Genomic DNA, 23,313 nt, shown 5'->3' on the forward strand with positions numbered 1-23,313 from the left:
TATGAATCCTGGATAGACTTGTGATGACCAATGCCCACAAGGACTCCACACACCGAACTAGACGGGTTAGTTTAGTGTCTTTCAAGGTTGAAGAAGGGCGAGAGTTAGATATGCGTGTACATGCATGTCCTTTTCCTCAAGGCTTAACCCAAATGGGAAACTAATCCCATTGTTTTTGGGTTGGATACAAAATTCTTGGTCGGGTCCAAATCCAAATGGATCTGGCTCACTGAATTCATTTACTAAGATGGGTTACTGCTCAAAACTGAATTCATGCCTGTGGCGAGCCAACCTGAGTTCAAGCTCACAATGAGCCTGAGTTAAATGATGAATCAAGTTCGAACTAGCTGGTTTTTAGAAAAAATGCATTGTTTTAGAGGTGGAAGATATAGAATTAAAAAAACTACATGTAAAATATATCAAAAACACATTTTTTAAATACTTAACCAGCTTATACGAGTCAAGCTAGGCCAATTATCTATTATTCATATTCATCTTGTCGAGCCTATTTTATGAGTGAGTTCGAACAAGCTTTTTATGAGCCGAGAGCCACAAGTGGCTAGGCTTGTTTCCCAAGCTCTACCAGTCTTAACTGAAGCAAATATGGCAGTGAAATGGTTGGACACAGCCCAATCCGAATAATGATTTGGGCTGCATTTGGGTCACCCCAATAACTATTTTGGCCAGGTTTGAGCTCTGATTTTTATGTGATATAGATCTGACCTGACCTGACCCAACCCAACCCAACCCGTATTCACAATGCATATGCATTAAGTAAAGATATATATTTTAAACAGGATGGAGATTATCCTGCCACCATTTTAGTTAGGCCGCTATTAGAATCTTTCAAAAATCATAATTTTAAGTGTTTTAATGATGTTTAGAGCCTCAAAAAATTATAAATATTTTAGACCGTTGATTTTTCGAACTCTATAAAAACCCACCCAGGTGTTGGAATCATATTCTTCAAGAGCTGATGCCTATAAAATCAAGTACATAGATCACATCTGTACAGTCAGAATTTAAAAATAAAATGAAAAAAAGCCTAAAAAACCCATTCAACATACGGTTTAGCACCGACCCATTACTCGTCATATACCAATCCTTGAAAATATTTGGGCATGCAGCCATATAGTGTATGCATATTTGGATTAGATTTAGTCTAGAATTTTGCATTGAAATCTTGATATGTTCCGATTTGGAACTAATATAATCCCCTTGCATTTTTACAGCCTTCTTTTACCGGATTCAATATCATCTTATATATTTCAGATCCATGTTCAATTCCACATCATTGGATCTTCGTTGGATTGGGGCTTGAATTCAGATGGACTGCACAACATTCGAATCCTGATTTGGATCGGTTTGGATTCGACCTTTATACATCCATTTTCTGCTTGTCTAGGGGTATGTCACAGGGACACGCCGTTCGGCCAACGTGTCCAATATAAAACACGACAAGACATGCTGATTCAAACACGAATTTGTAAGGGTTATTATAAATAACTTTTTGTATTTTTAATAATAATTTTTAAATATTAAAATAGAAAAATTTGTTGAATATTATTTTTAAATTAATGTTTCGTGTCCAGGTGTCCATTTTGAAAAAAATCGAAATCCTGAGTAAACCCCCCCCCCCCCCATTCCGTGTCCTCGTGTCTGCGTCTGTGTCATAAGTGTACAGTTTAACATTTTCGAAATTCTCGGAACATTGCCACCGTTTTTTCAGGATGTTTTTTTTTTTCTCTTTTTGCTTTTGCTTTTCCTTTTCTGATTTTGGGTAAGTCTCAGATTTCTTTTCCTTCTTTCTATAATTCTATAATTGCTAGCATCTCTTCTCGGTACTCTGTTGGAATCTTTCAACAGAGAGAGAGAGAGAAAGAGAGGGAGAGTTTTGGATCTCTACCAACGCCGGCAAGTTTCTTTATATTCAGAATTACTTTTTGTTTTCGATTTGTGGGTTCGCTTATTTCTCTTATTGTGGATTTTGATGTTTTTTTTTTTTTTGCTATTCATAACTGAATTTCGATCGAAATTTGAAATTCGTTCAGTAATTATCATCTGTCGTCTTTTCCCCCTTTCTTTTGGCTTTTGTTTTGATGGTTTGTTGAATTCTTCTTAATTGGTAATCCAAAAATTGTATCAGAATTAGGAAATCTTGATTCTGATTCTGAAATGGGTACAGGTAGGGCGAAAACCATGACAAATGGTAGGAAGATTGGTCCTAATGTGGGTCTGATGAATGTGAATGATGGTAACCTTCCTGAGCAATCGTGCTCGGGTACCGTCGAGTTTTCGGATGTAGGTGATTGCAGGAAGTATTCATCAGAGCCCCATGAGATGGATGTAAGCGAGTGGGGAATCTGTAGTGAACAACAATTGGAGGAATTGTTGTTGAAGAACTTGGAATTCCTTTACATTGAGGCTATATCTAAAATTGTTTCGTTGGGATACAACGAGGAAGTCGCGCTAAAGGCGGTGTTGAGGAACGGACATTGTTATGGGAGTGGGGATGTGCTATCTAATATTATTCACAATTCGTTGGCATGCTTGAATCATGGTATTAATAAGGGTTTAGATGATTCTGGGGTTGTTTTTGGAGATTTGAAGCAACTCGAGCGGTATTCCTTGGCAGGGATGGTGTGTTTGCTTCAGCAAGTTAGGCCCCAACTGAGTAAAGGAGATGCAATGTGGTGCCTCCTTATGAGTGATCTCCATGTTGGTAGGGCTACTGCATTGGAATTTCCACTGCCTTCATCTGAAAAAGGTGGAGAAGTTGGTAATGGTTCGGAAGAAGGGAACCAGCTACCATCACAGGGAGGCGTTTCGGTTCCCACGCCTATTCGTCCTTCTCCTTCATATTTGGTGTCTGGAACTGAAGTTTCTGAGTCTTGTGAAATATATGGTAGATTGGGATTTGCAGGTCAAGGCTTAAATTTCAGTGGATTCATGAACAACACAGCTGGTACAAACTCGAATTCTACAACTGGAGCCGTTGATGGAATTTCACCTTCGATGAAATTGTCAATGTTGAGAAGAAATGTGGCTTCTATGTTCTCTTGTTTTTCAGAAGTCTCAAAAGCAGGGGGACAGGCTCCTCTGAGTTCTTCTTCCCTTGGTTGCTTTCATCCCTCACTCTCATATTGCATGCAGCATAATGCAAAAAGTGGGGTATTGTCAATATCAGAATGCTCTAATTTAATCAAACACCAACCAGATATCATGTACGAGAATACAAATTCTTCTCACATGATGAATGTTGCTGCATGGACTGAACTGCCATCTGAAACTGGTTCTGGATCTCAGATTCCACCTGAACATTGTCAAGGATCCAGGGACACCAGTAATCCTGATGTTGTAAGTTCCGTAATGGGTAACCTGCAGAACTTGTGTATTGATGAGAAACTTGATGGAACAGTCGACCAAAGAGATGAAATGATTTTGAAATTAACGCACCAAATGGAAATGCTGGAGAGGCAATTGCAAGAGAGAATTGAGTGGGCTCAAAAGAAAGCGTTGCAAGCTGCTAAAAAACTAAGCAACGATCTCAATGAACTGAAGATGTTGAGAATGGAAAGGAAGGAAACTTTAAGCCAGAAGAATAAGCAGTCACTTGATGATGGGGCCATGAAGAAGCTCTTTGATCTGGAAGGTGCTTTGAAGAAGGTAAATATTCAATCCGAACATGCCAATGCTGTTGTAGGACAACTTGAAACTGAGAATGCAGAAATCAGGGCTGAGACAGTTGCTGCAAAACTAAGTGCATCTGAGTCAATTAAAGAATGCTTAGAGGTCGAGAAGCGAGAGAAGAAGTCTCAAAAGAAACTTCTGGCGTGGGAGAGGCAGAATGCTAAGTTGCAGGACCAGGTGGCTGAGGAGAAACAGAAGAACAACCAATTGCAGCAACAGTTGCATCTCATCAAGGAGGCGCAGAAAGAAGTTGAGGTCAGTATGAAGTGAGACTTCCCTGTATCTGATCCATTTTTTTATCTCGTTTTAACATTTCTATTTGTCTCAGCAACTGCAATGCGTATTGAATTGGGTTTCGTGTTATTGCTATACATTTATGAATTATCAATTATCTGGAAACATTTTTGGGACTTCTGTTAATAGTTATTAGCTGCTTGTCACTCTCTTCCTTCTTACTGTCCAAAGATGTGTAGTCTACATTTCAATAATTTCTGGGAAATTGCAAGGAGCACTATGTTGCAGGATTAGTCAATAGCTTGTTCCCGAGTCTTCTGATGTTTGCTTTGTGACAGATGAAGTGGAAGAATGAAATGAAAGCAAAGGAGCTAGCAATCTCACGGGCAGAGGAGGAAAGGAGAGCAACGGAAGCAACTGAAGTCAATATTGCAAGGAGGCAGGAGGCCTTGCGCCGCAAGACTGAAATTGACTTTCAAAGGCACAAGGATGACATCCAAAGGCTTGAAGACGAACTTTCACGTCTGAAAGCATCATCAAAATCCTCTCAGCTTAATTGCTTATCAAACATGCAATCTGCATACGATGGGGATATGCCAAAGAGATTAAGAGAATCAAATACAAAGACCAACAATCAACTGGAAAAAGTTCAGGAATCATCTTGTAAAGAGATCAAGCGTGATAGGGGATGCTTGGTTTGTATGAAGGAAGAGGTTTCAGTCGTCTTTCTACCTTGTGCTCATCAGGTTCTTTGTGTTGGTTGCAGTGAAGCCCATGAGAAACAGCCCAAGAAAAATTGCCCTTCTTGTGATAGTGAGATAGAACAGAGAATTTGTGTCTATGGCATTGTCTCTTAGATTTACAAAACATTAATAGGCTGTGGTATTGTACAAGAGACATCATTTGGATGTTACAATAAAAAATAAACATTTGCTTGTATATCACTATGATGCTGACAACTGAATCGAATCTGGATGTTTACATTTTTAATCTTGTGTGTGTGTGTGTGTGTGTGGATCTTGTAATGCTTATGGATCAGCAGCTTGTTCAAAAGTTCCATTTGATTATCTTTGATTCCCCTTACCATAAAAAATTTGGATGTTGTTAGTCGTGTCTCATAATGTATCATTTTGAAAATCAGTATACATTATAGACAGTACTATATCATGGTTATGAGAAGAAAACTTTGTTTGAATTAAGTGGTCAAAGTTATATATTTAAATGGAAATGTCGCCTGTAAAATATGCTGTAATTTTCCAATCTTCTATATGCAAATCAAGGTTAAATGAGTAGATCAAAATAAAATTAGCTAATATTATCTATCAACTTCTATATAAAATGGACTAATATTTCCATCGGTTATCGTTTTTGCATGTTGGTTTGGCTGCCCATTAAGTTATAATGCAGTTACATTTGTTTAATGCCATATCCTTGCTCATTATGCTCTAGTCTTTGGTTTTGTTGATTTTCATAGTAGTTATTTAGTTTCCTTAGATCAAACATTCGACATTGGCTTCTTATCTGTGTCATTGAGAACCATATCTTCATATTACTCAAATTTACTTCTTTGGCATATGTTTAAGTTGGTACTTGAGTTTCAGTGTCTTCTTTGCAAATAATGAAACACAGCACTTTTACATGTAGAGGTTTTGCAACTGGCTTGCCTAGTTCTCTTTCTGCTTATGTGTCCCCTCTCAACTTCTACTGTGTCTTTGCCAGAATTTGAGCTTTGGAGTCTTCAACAAAATTTTGGCAGCTTGTTAGAGATTTCAAAGCATCGATAAGAAGTTAAAAACAGGTGAAACAATGCAATAAAAAAATGCCACGGTATTATGTCAAATTATAATCTATTTAACTTGGCTCCCGGAAAATTTTCTTTTTTTTTTTTTTTTGGGGGGGGGGGGGGGGGGGGGGGGTTGTTTGTCATCATCTTACCTGATCTTCTATTCCTGAGATGTATCTGAAGTTTGAACCTCCCTCCCTCAGATGAATCACATAGAGCAGCTGCACCCATCCGTAGGCAACATAACCTTTTTGCTGTCCAATTGTTCGAACAATAATTTTTTGACCTGAGATTCCTTGTAGACCTTGTCTCATGAGGTTGATTTGGTACCTGTCCTTATGGATCCTCTTCATGGTTTTCATCTCTGGCCAAAATGATTCTTTTTCTCTGCCCTTATGGTGCCTGTTCTTTTGGCTGTGAAGCTTTACAATTCTTGTACCAACCAAGTAATCATGCCTCAGCTTCCTTGATTTATACTAGCACTATGAATCACTTGACCTGACTTGGCATTTTGCAGAACAAAACCAAAAACTGGATTTGTTTGAAGTACTGAAGTTAAAACTTAAATGTAAGAAATATCCTCAATTATTCTGCCCCATTTTGCAGCAGCCAGTGTTTGAAGCTTGGACCTCATTCCATAAAAACTGGAAAATCGGCCCAAAAATTATTACTGATGCCTATACAGTCGATTCTTGATGCCTAAATTCCCGTTGAAGAGGGGTTGGACGTGTTGTCACACATATGATGAGGCATTTTTAACTCTGATTTCAAATATCATCCTCAATGGGCTTAGTTAATGATCTATCCACCAAGTAAAAAGAGGTGGTGGACCAGGAACATTTTTCATCATTTGGTCCTGAAGCATTGATTCCTTCCTCTCTTCATAATGCTGTTAGACAGCTGCCTGCTTTCTGCAGACACTTTGGTGACATCATGAGTCTTCTGCCCTTCTGCTACAAAAGCTTGGAATGTGGCTTCTTGGGAAGCTTACTTGTCCTAATTCAAAAGATGTGGAAACTGGAAAGACACTTCTGTGTTTGAAGGTACCCTTGCACTTTTGGTGAATCATTTCATATTATGGAGATCTGAGAGATCCAACCAGTGCCTCTTCAATTCTGTTCAGCATTTTCTCCTTGTCATGCACAGAGAAAAGCTTTTCACTTTTAGAAAAACTCGGCCTTGGATGGCCTCTTCACTATGCTGTCATTTGTAGCTCTCCAGTAAAGTTTTCTTCACCACCACTTGAATGTTGGTGTCATTTTTCTCATCTCAGATGCTTAAGAGTTGGCCTTTGTAATAATTAAGGGCTACCGAACTGTGGTGAGTAGGCTTTACCCCCATGCCCCAAGCCAGGGCTTTGCTCATGTGGTAAAGGCAACTCATTAATGTCACTAAGTTGACAGGATGTCACTAGTTTGAAACTCGGGTGCATATCTTTTACCAGAGTCGAAGCTGGGTAGATTTTTCTGGTGGCCAAGGAGGTCATGGGGCTTTATGCCGATGAACTTAGGTGGTTTTTCTAGTATTATCTAAAAAGTCGCCTTGGAATGAATTGGAACTGTTTTGGTGATATTAAACGAAAATGTAAGCCACTAATTAGGGGTGGCAAAACCTGACACGACCCGCCAACCCGCCTCTTAGGCGGGTTCGGGTTTGGAAAAAATGAACTCGTTTAATAAACGGGTCGACCCGCCTAACCCGTTTATTAAACGGGTCGGGTTCGTGTTAAGGGTATGCCTACCCGCCTGACCCGTTTAATAAATGGGTTAGGTGGGTGGGTCAACCCGCCAACCTGAGAACCCGTTTACCCGACCCAACCCATTTATTAAATGGGTTGGCAGGTCGTGTTGGGTTACCCGTTTATTAAACGGGCCGGGTTCGTGTTTGCCACAGCCGACCTGTTTAATAAACGGGTTGGGTTCGGGTTGAGGTATGCTGACCCGCCAACCCGAACCTATTGCCACCCCTGCCACTAATGTAGTCCTGAAGTTAATTTCATGATTAAAATATATACTTGTGTTTTACTTAGAGTAATTTAGTAATGTATTATACAGAACTCACGTTTCACATCAGACTGAACTGAAGTATCTTTTTGACGATTTTGTTGAAAAGATTGGTCCTGAAATGTTTTTCGCCATCATTTAGGGTTGTTTTTGGGATATCGAACAAATGGTTGGTCAAGTGTCTCTCTCTCTCTCTCTCTCTCTATATATATATATATATATATATATAGGGTAGCTGTTTTCTTGTCTACTGCAAGCGAACAGAGGGTTTTCAGTAGGGGTGGCAATCGGGTCGGGTTGGCGGGTCAGCATACCTCAACCCGAACCCGACCCGTTTATTAAACGGGTCGGCTGTGGCAAACACTAACCCGACCCGTTTAATAAACGGGTAACCCGACACGACCCGCCAACCCATTTAATAAATGGGTTGGGTCGGGTAAACGGGTTTTCAGGTTGACGGATCGGGTTGGCAGGTAGGCAGGTTGGCGGGTCAGGTTGACGGGTCGGGTTGGCGGGTTGACCCACCCGCCTAACCTGTTTATTAAACGGGTCAGCCGGGTTGGCATACCCCCAACCCGAACCCAACCTGTTTAATAAACGGGTTACGCGGGTCGACCCGTTTATTAAACGGGTTGGCTTAAGCCCAACCCGAACCCGCCTAAGAGGCGGGTTGGCGGGTCGTGTCAGAAATTGCCACCCCTAGTTTTCAGGTTGTTTTTGGTAAATCTAGATGGTTTATTTGCTGAAAAAAAAACACTTGGATCGTGTTTTTTTTTTTATAAAAACCATGATTTTGTAAGCCTTAAATATTAAAATATTTATAAAAAATTTACATTGATGATTTTCAAACCTTATAAAAACTTGTGCGTCAAAAGCTGATGATACAAGAGTCGATTCTTATAAAATACAGTGCATAGAATGCATTTGGATTTTTTTTTATGTAATGGATCTATTTGGGATCCAAAATATACTTAGGGTTTCTTGTGTTCCCAACATAGTGACAAACGGCATTTTCTCGTTTTTCAAAAACTCATGAGAAATTGAAAAAATTCCATAAATCTTGCTTTTTTTTTGGCAAATCTCGGCAATAAAAAAATAAATTAAGAAATATAAAATTTATTTTTTATAAGAAAATATTAATACAAATTATTTAAAAATACAAATACACAATTTTTTTTCGATAAATAGCCGTATAAAACGTAAATATGGCATTTAAATCATGGTATTTATGATTTTTTCATAAAACTCACGATATTTTGAAAATCTCGAAAGAAATTGCCATTTTAAACTTTTGGGCAATTTCTCCTGATATTATAGCAAGATTTTCATAAAACTCGCGATATTTGTCACTATGGTTCCCTTGATGAACACGGATCCCATCATACATTCAAATGATCGGATCAGTGTTCTTTCTTGCTTGATTAAGGTTCTTTTTCTCAAATAAAAAATGTAGGTGTAACACCTACCAATAATCTCTACCTGTCACACGTGTGACCAAGAAGGGCCACATCCTTTATTCATGAGGAATTAAGGTACCCTGCCCTAGATAATTTTTTTTTTGGCTGGTCATCATCATGCATGTATGTATAGTAGCCATGAATGTGATGACCCTTGGATTCCAAACATGATATATTGAGTTGAGACTAGGGGTGTCAACCGGTAGGGTTTGGTTTGGATCTAGGTGAAACCAGGCCCAGACTTGATTTGAGATGTTGATACTCGGTTCAGACCTGGGTTCAATCAGACCACTATAAGAGAAATCGTATCCCAAATTCTATATGAATTACATGAACCAGACATACCTCATAAAATAGTACTTTTTATCCTTTTTACGTTGCAAAATTGTGGATCTTAGTTGGAACTCGGGTCTGGCCCGGGTCTTGTATGAAATTTTACAAACCATACCTGGCTCCATATATTAATCGGACCATTCAGGTCCGACCCAGATTGTAGTCGGACCTTCTTATTTATCACCAGTGAGAGCGTTCATATACCCATGGGAAAGAGGACCGAACGGAACCTGCCGTGGTTTAACGGTTCTACGGAAATGAATATTTTTTGAACCCTGACCCTATAGGGTTTGGTACGCCATCAAACCCGACCTATTGACATCCCTAGATCCGACTGTCATGGCCGCCTCTCTGGTTTCACTCATCAGTCATCCCTATCTTCATAACCCTCTTTGGGATTTCATTGATTCAAGTTGTTATAATTTCAAAACGGACTTCATAGATGTGATCTACATTGTCCATTTAGCCAACATCAATGTACATTTGAATCACCAGAGATTTTTTGGTAATTCAAAAATCAACAGCTGACAAAATACAAAAAATTAAGATGTTTTTTTTTATGACTAGCAACCATCTCGATTCTTATTAAATCAATTATTCTGAATCCATCTAAAGTATCAGATTTGATCAAAACAACTTGAATCAGTAAGATCTCAGTTGATCCGTGCATGGTTCTATTCTATAATGTTCTATAAGGGCCCTTATTTTATGTATATGTTCAGTATTCTACCTAGTAATTGATTTTAAGTACATTACTCTTGATTCATAAGAGCCGTCTCAGTTCCTAAGTTTTTGAATGTATAAGTTGTTTTCATGTACTTGTACATATATAAACATGCATGTGAATGTGGTGTATGCATGAGTAAAGAACCACAAATTTTTATTCAATAGGCCAGTGCATGGTTGGATGGTCTCTTTCATACATGTTATAGGGAACGACCATTGTACATACCAATGAATCAAAGAAATAAGCACAGAAAAAGCAAAGAAAAAGCAAAAAGAGAAAACAATCATACACTAAAACAAGGATTTTACATGGTTCAACGAAAACTACCTAAGTCAATGATCACACACAGAATTTTTTTTTTATTGATTGAGATGCGGCTGTGTATAACTGTTTAGTTATACACTGCCGGTCCCAAGCCCGGATAAAGGAAGAGGGTTGCGGTAAGCTTGTGACAGCCAACATAAAAACTTAGTCATACCCTATGAATATGAACCAATATGAGAATTTCGTTAAGGTGTTTCTTACTGAGCGACGCGTTGTACTTTATAGGCCCGGAGGAAGTGATAAATGGGCAAGGGTTGCTAGGTCGTCGCCCGGAAACGACGCGTCACACTGGCGCCCGGGTGTGGTGTCAAATAGGCAAGGGTTCCCTCACTTTGTTGGACGGGTGGGGGTAAAGAAGTTAGTCCAAGACCATAAAATTATGGTTAGCCACTTGGAACATAGGATCTTTAATTAGTAAGTTGGTAGAGTTAGTAGATGTTATGTGTAAGAGAAAGATTGATATTTTATGTCTACAAGAGACCAAATGGCTAGGTGAGAAAGCAAAAGTGATAGAACATTGGGGATATAAGATTTGGTATACAAGAATAAATAAGAATATGAATGGAGTAGGGATTGTTATGAGTCGGGAGTTTATAGATAATGTAGTTGAGGTCCGTAGGAAGGATGATAGGATTTTACTTATTAAATTAGTATTAGGTACGGATATTATTAATATTATTAGTGTTTATGCACCTCAAGTAGGTTTAGATGATTCCATTAAGCGTCAATTTTGGGAAGATTTAGATGGAATAGTACAAGGGATATCTTATGGAGAAAGACTTTTCATCGGCGGTGACCTTAATGGGCATGTAGGCATTAATAGGGATGGATTTGAGAGTATCCATGGAGGCTATGGTATAGGAGAAAGAAACGAAAGTGGAGAAAGGATTTTAGATTTTGGTTTGTCCTATGATATGATCTTAACAAACACTTGGTTTAGGAAGAGGGAGTCTCACCTAGTAACATTTAAAAGTGGGGTTAATACGAGTCAGATAGATTTTTTCCTACTTAGAAAGAGAGATAGGGGTTGTTGCATCGATTGTAAGGTTATACCGGGAGAAAGTGTAGCTACACAACATAGAGTCTTAATTTTAGATCTTAGAATTAGACAATGCCGCAAAAGGGATAGACATAGGATAGATCCTAGAATTAAGTGGTGGGCACTGAAAAGAGCTAAACAAGGAATGTTTGTAGAGCGAGTAGTTAAGGAAGTCGATTGGTGTCTCGAGGAGGATTCAGAATCTATGTGGAATAAGATAGCGGGTGGCATGAGAAAGGTGGCTAAGGAGGTATTGGGTGAGTCTAAAGGCGGTGCACCGCTAGGTAAGGATACATCGTGGTGGAACGAGGATGTCAAATTAGCTATTAAGGTTAAAAGAGAGTGTTATAGAAATCTAAGTAAAAGTCGTGATAATGAGAATTTGGAGAAGTATATGATAGCAAAGAAGGAAGCTAAAAAAGTAGTTTGGAACGCGAGGGATAAGATATATAAGGAGGTTTATGACAAGTTGGATACCAAAGAGGGCGAGAAGGATATTTATAGGCTTGCAAAGATGAGAGATAGGAAATCGAGGGATCTGGGTATGGTTAGATGTATCAAAGATGAAACGCAAAGGGTTTTAGTCAAAGATGAGGAGATTAAGGAGAAATGAAAAGATTGTTTTGATAAGCTATTTAATGAAAGTCATGCTCAAGATCTTGGAGACTTTTCCATTCCTTTTCATGAGATGAATAATGACTTCATGCGCAAGATTCAAAAGAAAGAAATTGCAGAGTCTTTGAAGAAAATGAAATCAAGAATGGCAGTTGGCCCAGATGGTATACCTATCGAGGCTTGGAAATGCTTGAGAGAGAAAAGTTTAGAATGGTTGACAAATCTTTTTAACAAGATTTGGCGGACAAATAAGATGCCTAATGAGTGGAGGAAGAGTACTTTGGTGCCTCTATATAAGAATAAGGGTGATATATAAGATTGCATAAACTATCGTAGTATGAAACTCATTAGTCATACTATGAAACTTTGGGAGAGGGTGATTGAGTCTAGGTTGAGGAAGGTTGTCATGATATCGGAGAATCAATTTGGTTTTATGCCTTGAAGATCAACTATGAAAGCTATACATCTTCTTAGACAACTTATTGAGAGAAATAGAGAGAGGAACAAAGATTTGTATATGGTTTTTATTGATTTGGAGAAGGCTTACGATAGAGTACCTAGGGACGTTCTCTAGTGGACAATGATGAAGAAAGGTGTTTCTCTCAAGTACATTAGTATAATTAAAGATATGTATGAAGGAGTAGTAACCAATGTCCGCACTTGTGGAGGGGTGACAACCAATTTTCCTATAACGGTTGGGTTACATCAAGGATCTACTTTAAGCCCTTTCCTATTTGCTATAGTGATGGATGAGCTTACGAGATCAATTCAAGAAAATGTGTCGTGGTGCATGTTGTTTGCTGATGATATTGTTTTGATTGATGAGTCTAGAGCTGGGGTTAATGCTAAGTTAGAATTATGGAGACAGACATTGGAAGCAAGAGGTTTTAAGTTGAGTAAGAGTAAAACAGAATACATGGGATGTCGATTTAGTAAGCAACGAAGTAGTGATGAGAGTGTAGTGAAGCTTGGTGAGCAAGAAATACCGGTGGATGATTCTTTCAAATATTTGGGATCTATCATTCAAAAGTATGGAGAAATTGATGGAGATGTAAATCATAGAATAAAGGTTGGGTGGATGAAATGGAAGAGTGCAACTGGAGTGTTGTGCGATCATAGAATGTCATTGCGGTTGAAGGGAAAGTTTTATAGGACAACTATTAGGCCCGCTTTACTATATAGTACGAAATGTTGGGCTGCCAAGAGACATCATATTCAAAAAATGAGTGTAGTTGAGATGTGTATGCTAAGATGGATGTGTGGAAATACAATAAAAGATAAGATTCGGAACGAGGAGATACGTAAGAAGGTAGGCGTTGTACCCATTGAAAATAAGATGAGAGAGAATCGTTTACGGTGGTTTGGACATATTCGACGAAGGCTTAATGATGCTCCAGTTAGAAGGATGGAGAAATGGGAAAATATATTAGTTAAAAGAGGTCAGGGTAGGCCTAGGAAGACATGGATGGAGGTGATAGGAAAGGATATGAATGCTTTGAGAGGACATGGCATTGGATAGAAATGAATGGAGGAGAAGGATTCATGTGGAAGACCCAAAATGATTTTCTTTGTTGGTTCATATCGCCGACCCCAATTGTTTTGGGATGAAGGCGTAGTTGTTGTTGTTGTTGTATTGATTGAGATGCCCAATACAAAGGACGGATGCCTCCTTAAATAGGAGCCTACAAAGTTAGAAAGCAAGTCTACCAGTGTTGCTGAATATAACAAGGAGTTTAGGGGGCTCCGAACCCCCACCTTACTGGCAGGAGGCTCACCCCTGCAACCCCAACCAACTTACTGCAAAATTGAATCCGCAAAAATTTAAGATTTATATTCAGGTAGGAAACAGGCTCCACGCTCCAACAATACTTATATTAGAGCAAAAGAAAAGGGTTTTTTCAATAGAATTGCTTTCAAGCCATCAAGGTAAGGCCTTAGTTATGGCTGGAGACAAGGTTTTCAGCTGGGAAGCATTGGCCATGAAATCACAAGGAATGAGTCAGAGGTTGAGGAAATGGGGAGGTGTTATTATAAGTTGGCAGAGAATGGTTGTTCATCCATTCAAAGTTGGTCTGGAGATCACACTTGTTTCCTTCTTGTATTTGTTGGAGCCTTTGTTCAAGGGAGTTGGTGCAAATGCTGTTTGGGCAGCCATTACTGTGGTTGTGGTGCTGGAATTCAATGCAGGTGAGGTTTTGTCACGGGCCTATTTCCTTCAATGGGCCAGCGCGGCGCGACGGTCCTTCCTTACCGCCGCAAGCCTACTCGTCAGCTCGCTTGCCGGTCGCGGAAGCTTATGATCAGAGTGCAAGAGAGCAAGAGAGAATAGAGGGAGAGAAGTTGCAATCACAAGAAGCAATCACAACGAGGGTGAACAAAAGAAAGCTCAACGCATTTAATTCATTCACAATTTTGCCCGCAGGCTATTACAGTTCAAGTATACGGGCTGCCCCTTCGGGGTATTAATTCACCTGAACCGGGCAGCTTACATCAGACTCAACAAAAGCAAAACAGACTCTAGCGCAACTGTACACTGTAAGTCGCAAGGGAACATGCTCCCCCCTTCAAATCATGCGCCGTCCTCGGCGCCATCTGTTTCATGGTAAGCCCTGACTTCAGCCGGGTAGCGGTTGTTCATTCGAAATGCAGGCTCCCACGTTGGTTCCGCTGTTTCCTCCCACTGCACCAAGTATTTCTTCGCTTGTCCCAAGTAGTTGACCTTGTGGCGAAGGATCTGACTGAGGTGCTTCTCAGCCCGTTGTGCTGCCGGGGCCCTCTGCATGATGGGAGCGCGTTGCGGCACATTGCGTTCCGGGTCTCCATCATCTGGATGGAACTGCTTGAGGTTGCACACGTGGAACACCGGGTGCACCTTGAAGTCTGGGGGCAACTCCAGCTTATATGCCAGCTTGCCCACCTTCTTTGTGATGGTGAAGGGTCCCTCATACTTTCTGAGTAGTCCGCGGTGCCGCCCGCGGAAGATGCCTGTGCGACCAGGATATAACTTCACCAACACTTGGTCCCCAACTTGGAACCCTGCGGGCCGACGGTGTTTGTCCGCCCACTTCTTCATTCTCTTCGCCGCTTTGTGTAAGAATGCCTTCGCCAACTCATTCTGCTCGTGCCAGTCGCGAACAAACTGATAGGCGAAGGATGGCCTTCCTTTTTCTTGTGCGGCAAGAGTGTGCGGGGTCAGTGGCTGCTGCCCCGTGGTTATCTCAAACGGGCTGTGGCCTGAAGATTCGCTCTTCTGCAGATTATAACAAAACTGTGCCACATCAAGGAGCTTCACCCAATTTTTCTGATTGGCACTAACAAAGTGCCTAAGGTACTGCTCCAGTATCCCGTTGATGCGCTCTGTCTGCCCATCTGTCTGCGGATGGAAGCTTGTTGAAAACAGCAAATCAGAGCCAAGTAACCGAAATACTTCACGCCAGAACTTGCCCGTGAAGCGAGCATCGCGATCGCTCACAATGCTTTTTGGTATGCCCCAGTGCTTCACCACATGCTTTACGAACAACTCTGCAGTCTTCTCTGCAGGGCACTCCTTGGAAGCTGAGATGAAGGTGGCATACTTTGAGAAACGATCCACCACGACTAAAATAGAACTGAGGCCCTCTACCTTTGGCAGACTAACGATGAAGTCCATGGAGATGCTTTCCCAAGGACGTTCTGGAATTGGTAGAGGCTCAAGGAGACCGGCAGCCTTCTGGTTTGTCCCCTTATCTTGCTGGCAGATGAGGCATGTCCGCACATACCCCTCAACATCGTCTCTCATCTGCGGCCAATAGTAGCCGCGCTCAAGGAGTGCTAAGGTCCGCTCCTGACCAGGATGGCCGGCCCATAGTGTATCATGGCACTCCTTGAGTAGCTCTCGGCGAAGGCTTCCCCACCGTGGTACAAAGATGCGTCCCCCTTTTGTTACCAGGATGCCATCCTGTAGCCAAAATCGTCGAGTCTTCCCTGCCTGCGCCAGAGAAACAAGGTGTTGTGCGGTCGGATCCTGCTGTGTACCCTCGCGGATGCGAATCAGCAATGCACCCTCCAAATGCACTTCAGAAGGCTCTGCGCGCGCAGCAGCTAATTCAGCCCTACGGCTCAAAGCATCCGCCACAACATTGGTTTTTCCAACCTTGTACTCTAAGGCAAAGTCGAACTCAGCCAAAAACATCTGCCATCGAGCTTGCTTGGGCGTCAACTTCTTTTGCGTCTGAAAATAGCTCGTGGCCACATTGTCCGTCTTGACGACGAACTCGGCACCCAAAAGGTAGTGCCGCCAGGTCCTGAGGCAATACACAATGGCGGTCATCTCACGTTCGTGCACTGTGTACCGCCTCTCTGCATCCTTCAGCTTACGACTCTCATATGCGATCGGATGCCCGTCTTGCATAATAACCCCGCCAATGGCAAAGTCTGAGGCATCAGTGTGGACTTCGAAGGGTCTCGAATGATCAGGCAGTCGCAGCACTGACTCTCTCACTAAGGCTTTCTTCAAGCCCTCGAAGGCATCTTGGCACGCTCCTGTCCAGAGCCATACCCGATTCTTCTTCAACAAATCTGTGAGGGGCGCAGCAATGAGGGAATAACCTTCGATGAAACGCCGATAATAATTTGCCAAGCCGAGGAATGACCGCAATTCTGGCACTTTGCTTGGCGGAACCCATTCCTGGATGGCCCTTATCTTCTGCCCATCCATACGCAGCACACCACGCCCCACAACGTCGCCAAGGAAGCTGATCTCCTCCTGTCCGAAGAGACACTTCTCTCGTTTAACACAGAGGTCATTCTCCTTCAGCACCTGAAACATTGTTCGCAAGTGCCCGACATGTTCCTCCATGTTACTGCTGTAGATCATGATATCATCCAGATAGACTACCACAAACTTGTCTAAGTAAGGGTAGAAAATCTGGTTCATTAAAGTCGTGAACGTGGCTGGAGCATTTGTCAACCCGAATGGCATTACTAGAAATTCGTAAGCACCATAGCGGGTGACACAAGTTGTTTTCGGATCATCACCTTCGGCAATCCTCACCTGCCAGTAACCCGATCGCAGATCTAGCTTGGAAAAGATACGGGCACTGCCTAGCTGATCGAACAAGTCTGCTATCAATGGCAATGGGTACTTGTTCTTCACCGTGACCTTGTTCAAGGCCCGGTAATCCACACATAACCGTTTAGAGCCATCATGTTTCATCTGAAAAAGGACCGGGGCACCAAATGGGGCTTTTGATGGACGAACAATGCCTGCGTCCAACATCTCGTCTAGCTGCCTGCGCAGCTCCTTCAACTCTGCTGGCCCCATACGGTATGGAACCATTGCGAGAGACTTTGCTCCCGGGGTCAACTCAATCTTGTGGTCGACCTCGCGTCTTGGCGGAAGACGCTTTGGCAATTCCGGAGGCATCACCCCCCGAAACTCCTCCAATAGAGGGGCTAGGGTCGGCGGCACTGCTGTTTCTACCTTTCCTTCATCTGCATGCACTGCAACTAAGAATGTCTGCTCCCCATGCTTGAAACCCTTCTTCAGTTGCATTGCTGATAACACTGAAGACTTGCCTTTCTGCGTAAGGCACTGCACTGTGTGGGACAGGTCTGATCCCATGATCGTCAACGTGTTAAACTTTGGCAGCATCATCACATTCTGGCTTCGCAGAAACTCCATACCCAGAATCACCTTGAAATCGTCCAGGGGCACCACAGAGAAGTTGGCTTTGCCGACCCAACTCCCCACTTGAGTAGCCACATCTCTTGCTTCACCAAGAATGGGCTTGGCCTCAGAGTTTACTGTTTTGATAGTCCTCTGCTTTGGCCCTGTTTTCAAGCCCAACCGCTCTGCCTCTTCCCGCGAGACAAAGTTGTGTGTGGCCCCGGAGTCTACCATTGCCGAAGTAGACTTTTCATTCATAATGACTTCTACGTACATAAGTTCCTTACTGACCTGCATGTTCTTAGCTGCGCAACTTCTAGCTGCGTTAATCGATCGCATGGCGCCCATCCTCGGTTGCATGGTCTCAGTGTCACTGCCTTCAGTATCGCTGCATTCTTCCTGTGCAGCATTGGCTTGCCCATCGTCCTTTACAAGGCGCTTTGGGCATTGCCGGGCGATATGTCTATCACCACAGAACCAACATGTCACAACCGCACCCTTGTTGCTGTTGTTATGCTTTGTGTAGTTCTGTTTCTTTTCGGATTGATGGCGTGTCGACGCCTCACCTTTATCGTTGCGCTGCTCATCCTTCTTGCCTCCGTGGTCAGGCTTCTTCCCAACTTTGGTTGATGGGGTAAAAGGTTTGCGCTGAGTATCAACTAAGCGCTCAGCCGCCACGTATGCATCTTCCAAAATACGGGGGTTGCTCCTTTCCACTTCGGACTGTGCCCATGGTTGAAGTCCCACAATGAACCAGTTGAGCATGTCGTCTTCTGGCATGTTAGGTATCTCCAGCATAAGCTTCTGGAACGTTCGGACATAGTCCTGCAACGAACCAGTATGTTTGAGTTCACGAACCATTCGGTAAGCCTGTCTCTGCGCATTTCTTGGCATGAAGTAGTTGCGCAACTCTACTTTGAAGTCGTCGAAGGTGTCTATCACACATTGACCCCTCTCCATGTCATTGCGCTTCCGCCTCCACCAAGCGATAGCATCACCATCAAGTAAGGCCGCTGCAGCCTTGATTCTCAGATCTTCAAGGGTCACATTTTGGATATCCAAGTAGTCTTCTACTTGGAACAAGAAGTTCTCAATGGCCTTGCTGTCGCGAGAACCATTGAATTTTGCGGGTCTAGGTACATCAATCCTTGATGGTCTCTCACCATTTCCGCCATTCAGGGTCACCGTCCGCTGCAACGTACGGTTCCTCAACTCAAGATCGGTCACTGTAGTCGTCAACGAAGTGACCTGCCCCATTAGTAAGTTCACCTGCTCTTGCAGGCTCGCCACCACATCATTCAATCCATTGAATGATTCACATGCGCGTGAAATCGCTTCATCATGCGAAGTCACATCTTCCACCAACTTGTTAACAGTTGCAGCCAACTCTTCTTGGCCCCGAGGTGAACCCATCTCCTCAGCTTCGGCAACTGCCTTGCCTCTGGTGTTGCGCAAGTGTTGATAAGGCGCCACGATGTCTTGCTCACAAATCGCAGCCTGTCGGCGTGTCTGTCGACACCGACTCCGGAGTCCCTTCCCCAGCACGAGAACGGGCTCTGGTACTACTTGTCACGGGCCTATTTCCTTCAATGGGCCAGCGCGGCGCGACGGTCCTTCCTTACCGCCGCAAGCCTACTCGTCAGCTCGCTTGCCGGTCGCGGAAGCTTATGATCAGAGTGCAAGAGAGCAAGAGAGAATAGAGGGAGAGAAGTTGCAATCACAAGAAGCAATCACAACGAGGGTGAACAAAAGAAAGCTCAACGCATTTAATTCATTCACAATTTTGCCCGCAGGCTATTACAGTTCAAGTATACGGGCTGCCCCTTCGGGGTATTAATTCACCTGAACCGGGCAGCTTACATCAGACTCAACAAAAGCAAAACAGACTCTAGCGCAACTGTACACTGTAAGTCGCAAGGGAACAGGTTTAATTACATGTATAATTGTCATTTGCATCAGTAATTTGGTGACCCGATTCTGCCACGTCTGGAGTTGCAATTAAATTGAAGGCTGTATATAACCAAGCTGGCTGGATCCTAGATTGATCGGATCAGGGTCAGTTATTTGGTGATCAACCTTCCTGGGCATCTCAATGGTTAACTGCTAAATTGCAGGAGGAGGAGCAGATCGACTTCGTCGGAGAGAGAGAGAGAGAAAGAGAGAGAGAGAGAAAGAGAGAGAGAGCCGAAAGTAATTCAACATTACCACTCATGAAGATCAACAAAATGTTGAACCCATGAACTGAACAAGAACAAAAGCCAAAACAAAAAAAGAAAGCACAAGAGAAAATAACATCAGACAGATAAAATGGGCTCAGGCCGAAGCCGCTTGCCCCGATTGCGACAAAGGATAGGTAGCATCAGCAGGAGGGAGAGGAAGATCACTAAGATGCATACGCAAGATCGCATAAACATCTACCAAGATTTTATGCACCATGTTTTGAATGTTAACTGGAATATGACGAAAATGAGCATCGTTTCGCGCCATCCAAATAAACCACCAAGAAGTAAGCAACCACGTCCGCCAGATGAACCTCCACCTCTTGCTGCGCCTAATACAAACCGGCCCCAAAAGAGAGAGAGAGAGAGAGAGAGAGAGAGAGGTCAGCCTAACCCCAGCTTGCCTTTCAAAAACATAAAAAAGGAACTGGGTATGATCTTTGCTTGGGGGAGTCTCTGGTCAAAAGGCTTGAGCTTGGCTGAGTCCATTGAGCCATGAAAGGCCGGGCAGGTCTTCTTTCCATCTCATCTGATCACTCTTAAGACCAATGTTAAAAGAATCTTCTCTGACCTGGGATTCGGGCGATTCCAATTCAGGGCAGAATCGTTTTGAATCGCCTAACTTTTAATCACAGAAAGACAAGTGTCAAAAAAGATTAAAAAAATATTAAAATTATGAAACAACTAGTTTTGATCATTTTTAGATTTATTTTTTTTTGTAAATTAACCGACTCAGGTCTGTCACGTATTCGATTTTCAGCCGGTACAATATGTATCGGACGATTCAGGCCGATACTGACAAGATTGGGTAAGACACATTTGACACTATATGCCTAGCTTTACCATTGTCTATGTCACAAAGATACGGGTACAACCGACACACGACGTGACATGAGAATGTGGAATTCTTTTAATTTTTTAATCAACAAAAATCTATTTTTAATCAAATCAATAAAAATGATTTAAAATATTAAAATAATATCCATACGTGTCAGTGTCATAGCATGTCTGTGCGTATGACCAGGCCACGGGACACCTGATCAAAATGGTGTGTCCCTGTGACATGGATATGGGTAAGGATGAAAACAGGTTGGATCATGCTTCAACCAAGAAATTTTAAGAGTAGATCTGGTTTTTTAATCTAGATCTGACAATAGAACCCCATGGTCCGGTTGTGAATTGAGTCCTAGTGCTTTATCCACTGAAAATGGTAAATTCTGTTGATTTTCATGTGAAAATGTAAAGAGGGTTCTGATTCTGTATCAGATCCGACAATATTTACGAACCTGATTTGGGCCTGGAACCAGATAGAACCAACCATGGTTATGTAAAATTCAACCTGGATATTCAGGTTATCAGATTTTGAGAATCAACCTTGGTTCATGACCCGCCTGATTCAACCAATGCCGCTGGGTCTGAATGGTATGTATCTGAATATGAGTCAAATCCAGAATAGATATCTCAGCTCCATCCAGATCCAGGTCAAAATTGGATAACAGTATATAGTGAGGTTCAGGTCTAACCTGACTTGTTTATCCTTTTCCACTTGAGAATCAAGCGATTGACTTGTTTTTTATGGATCCAGTGCCATAGAGTCTCACTTCTTTACCGAGCCTGGAACTCTAGTGAGATCTAAGTCAATCCAGATCTGGAACTGGACCATTCTTCAAAATTCGGATCGAGTATTGGATTGAGCCAGACAAGAGCCAGATTGAACCGGTACACATCCCTAATTCTAACAGGATTGTCCAATACTCCAAGCCCACCAGAAAAAATGTTACAACAGATTGGGTTTGGTTAAGAACAGTATCAGCTGTGAACGAAAAAGTTAGCTCAAACCCAACCCAAGAACTTGGCTAGGGTTGTCAATGGGTTGGATTTGTATCGGGTACCAGACCCAAACCCAAACCTGAATTCCCAGGTATGGCAGCAAAAACACGGACCCAAATAATATCCAGGTCGACCTGAACCTTGGGGTGATTTTCTAATGTGAGCATGTAAGTTTCATGGCCATAAGATTTAAGACTCTTATTTGTTACTATGTTCTCATTCGTGTTACTTACAGGTAGAGAGCTCAAGTGCTGCTACAAGGCATCTGTTGATGGGTTCAGTGCAACCTCCTTTCATAAAAACTCTGATTTGAAAGGGCCCTGGGCGGAGCCACTAATCTAAACTAGGGTAGGCACAGACATACAGTAAAAAGAACAGGTGAGTATATTGTCTGACATCACTATAATATTCATATGCACATTGAGATTTGCCTATTTCAACGATACCAATTTACATAAATCAAGTGAATGATCACATAAGAACACTTCTCAAATTATAAACTTTCAAAAAAATCTATCTTTAATATCTCTCTATCAGTAGGTCAATAACTAAAAAGGAGGCAAAACTCAAACTGCTAGTTACCTACAACCCAAAATCCGATTAAACAAAAAAAAACATGAATTATATTCATAGGAGGCACAGAAAATTCCTCCTCGAAGATCTTCAAAACAACTCTATTTGAGAAAAAAACACACACATCATAAACAAATGACTAAGATTCAACCTCAGAGAGGGGGGGGGGGGGGAGAGTTGGGGTCGGGATGGCCCATGCTTAAAAGCATTGGGTCCGGGTGGGGACCACCCTAACCCAACCTTTCACAGGATCAGGGTGGGCACTGCCCACCTTAAACCATTGGGAAAATTTTTGGGTCTGTTTGATTATAGACTGTACCACCAACTACTTCAAGTTTGGTGCATTCAATCCTGAAGGGTATACAAGCATTGAAAATTACTATGACACATTTGATGCATTTCTTTTCTACTGGAAGGGTGAAGGGAATACTGAACCAGTTGTACTCCCAAAAGTTGGGGCACGTGGGGCTGAACTACTTGATTATGCAAGAGGACCCCAGTTTGGCCCAGATGGGCTCCTGATTGGTCCTCCACTAGCACCAGTCATGGGAGTCTTCACAGGGCCAGATGCCATTTCTGGAATAGGCGATCTCCTGCAGGCAAAGTCTAGACTTGGATTGTTGTAGGATAAAAGGGAGGATGGAAAGGAGTCGCTGTTTGGAGATGAATCTAAGGCAACTCTTGAAGTACAAGTCTTTTGCAGCCTTCAAATTGCAAAGTACTATGTTCCGTGTCATGATAAATTATCAGTTTTAACTACCCAAAGTGTCTCACTGTTTGACATTGCCCAACGAGCACAACTTCGGGGAATCAATGCAGATAAACGAAAGAGTAATTGA

General features: G+C 42.2%; 2 pseudogenes across 1 annotated transcript; both read left to right on the forward strand.

Annotated features, from left to right (window-relative positions):
* The first annotated feature begins 2,199 nt into the window (after nucleotides 1–2,199).
* On the forward strand, nucleotides 2,200–4,910 carry LOC149821985 (MND1-interacting protein 1 pseudogene; annotated as a pseudogene). The gene is made up of 2 exons (XR_016425770.1): nucleotides 2,200–3,945; nucleotides 4,263–4,910. The product of XR_016425770.1 is annotated as an MND1-interacting protein 1 pseudogene (transcript).
* Nucleotides 4,911–14,145: 9,235 nt separating this feature from the next.
* Nucleotides 14,146–23,313, forward strand: LOC149821986 (uncharacterized; annotated as a pseudogene).

The sequence above is a fragment of the Nuphar pumila genome, chromosome 11 (assembly GCF_984573655.1).
Source record: "Nuphar pumila chromosome 11, dmNupPumi1.hap1.1, whole genome shotgun sequence".
NCBI classification, from domain to species: domain Eukaryota; kingdom Viridiplantae; phylum Streptophyta; class Magnoliopsida; order Nymphaeales; family Nymphaeaceae; genus Nuphar; species Nuphar pumila.